This window comes from Lathyrus oleraceus, chromosome 5 (assembly GCF_024323335.1).
Source record: "Lathyrus oleraceus cultivar Zhongwan6 chromosome 5, CAAS_Psat_ZW6_1.0, whole genome shotgun sequence".
NCBI classification, from domain to species: Eukaryota; Viridiplantae; Streptophyta; class Magnoliopsida; order Fabales; family Fabaceae; genus Lathyrus; species Lathyrus oleraceus.
This window is the reverse complement of record NC_066583.1, coordinates 253124180-253126591: the sequence shown is the minus strand read 5'-3', so window position 1 is coordinate 253126591 and position 2412 is coordinate 253124180. Positions and strand designations below refer to the sequence as shown.

The 2412-nt window shown below is 37.6% G+C and overlaps 1 non-coding gene across 1 annotated transcript; it reads right to left on the bottom strand.

Annotated features, from left to right (window-relative positions):
- Positions 1–1650: 1650 nt before the first annotated feature.
- On the bottom strand, positions 1651–1757 carry LOC127088844 (small nucleolar RNA R71). Its single transcript, XR_007790658.1, has one exon. It is a non-coding gene; the product is annotated as a small nucleolar RNA R71 (small nucleolar RNA).
- Positions 1758–2412: the final 655 nt, after the last annotated feature.

Sequence of the window (2412 nt, the reverse complement as noted above, 5' to 3'; positions counted from 1 at the left end):
TCATTTCCGCTTTACATTTTATTCAACCCTCCGATTGGAGCAGGTTTTTATTACTACGCCTTTACTTTATTTATTTCCCGCACTCGCCTTTACTTTATTTATTTCCCGCACTGTCTTTACTTTATTTATTTCCCGCACTCGCTTTACTTTTATTTATTTCCCGCACTCGCTTTACTTTTATTTACTTCCCGCACTCGCACTACTTTTATTTATTTTCCGCACTCGCACTACTTTTATTCTCGCACTACTTTTATTTATTTTACGCACTCGCACTACTTTTATTTAAATTAATGCACTTTTACTTTACCATGTCTAACTAAATCTATAAGGTTAGAATGTAAGGATCGTAATTGAACCGATAATCCGTAGATTTGTTCGTAGAAACACTTAAGGGCTATTTTAACTTTCAACTTAAGTTTTCCCGCACTTCAATTTCCGTTGGGTAAGATCGAAAGTCGTCCAACGTCTATTTAAACTTAATTGTTTTTAACTATTTCAAAAACAGCGAAAGCGCTTTGTTTAGTTCATTAGGAGTCTTAATTTAAGAAGAAAAGAGATTTTAAAACTATTTTCGGACGCGTTTATAAGTTTAGAGTCTGGTTCGTGAGAACCTCTTTTGGTTAAGAAATCTAGGTTAAAATACTTTTCAACTTAGTCAAGATACTATATTTCTTAAAAATAGGTTTACTACTCTAATGCAATGCGCGCCTTTTTATAAGTGACAATAAAAGGGTTTGATTAGGGAGTATAACTCGGTTATGAATACGCGAAAGCGACAATTCCTGTTAAATTGGTTCTTTTCAAAATAGGAAACACTGCCCATAAGTAGTTCTATTAGCAAGTACTTGGATTATTAATTGATTATGTGAATTACATTCGACCCTGTCTTTATTAATTGAACTTTATTCAATACTTTACTTTTCATTGCACACTTTAAAAATACCTATTTTGATTACCTTTGGTAAACACCATAACAATAGATAACGATAGATTGACACTTGGTCTCTGTGGATTCGACAATCTTTTATATTACTCTGACGCGTTCGTATACTTGCGAAAAGCACGCATCAAGTTTTTGGCACCGTTGTCGGGGACCAATTTCGTCAAATTTCATTTCCATGTTGTTCTTTCGTTTAGACTTAGGCTATTTCCTGTCGGTCAATGCGAAGAACTCGCAGTACCGGAAGTTTAAGCTTAGTATACCCTCTGGCGGAACCTGAACATTACGCTCGCACACGTTTATTCTTTCATAGAATTAAGAGAGCTATGGCCGAAGATCAAAACCAAAGACCTGTTAAGGACTTCGCTCAACCATCCAACGAAGAACCTAGTTCTAGTATAGTAAACCCAACCATCCCAGCTAATAATTTTGAACTTAAACCTTCCCTGTTGCAACTAGTGCAACAGAGACAATTCGCAGGTCTCGCTACTGAGAACCCAAACCAACATTTAAAAATATTTCTTCAATTAGCAGACACGTTTAAAACCAATGGAGCTTCTCCTGAGGCAATACGTTTAAGATTATTCCCTTTTTCCCTAAGAGATAAAGCCCTATCATGGTTAGATTCCCTTCCACCCAATTCCATTACGACTTGGGATAACCTTAGAAGAGTATTTTTGGCTAGATATTTTCCCCCAAGTAAGACCACCGTTCTTCAAAACCATATAACTAGATTTACCCAAAACCAAGGAGAATCGTTGTTCGAAGCTTGGGAGAGATATAAAGAGTTGTTACGAGCATGCCCACATCATGGTTTAGAAAATTGGTTAATCATTCAAACCTTATATAATGGACTTCACTATAACACCAAGATGACCATCGACGTTGTCGCAAGCGGTGCGCTGATGAACAAACCTTATCCTGAAGCTAGTGCCCTCATCGAAGATATAGCTTAAAACCATCAATCATGGGGAGTCGAACGAGCGACAGTTGAGAAGAAGGAAGCCCAAGGAGGAGTGCATGAACTAAGATCTATAGACATGATGCAAGCTAAAATGGACGCATTAGCCCTTAAGGTCGAGCATATGTGTATAAACCCGAATACTGTAGCCGCAATTTCGTCGGATTGTGAGATATGTGGAACCAAAGGACACCAATTTGCAGAATGCAGTCTATTAAACGAAACCCACTCTGAGCAAGTGAACTACACCCAAGGGAACCCATATTCGAATACCTATAACCCTGGATGGAGGAATCACCCGAAGTTCTCCTATAAAAACAATAACCCAATCCAAAATAATGCACCTCCGAGACCTAGTTATCAAGTACCAAGATCAAATCAACCTATGCAACTTGTGCCACCAAAGTCGAACCTTGAGAAAATTATGGAAAATTTTATCACCGCTCAAACCCATCAAAACAAGGAGTTCATGAACCAAAACATTTATGTTAATGAACTGATTACCCAGTTA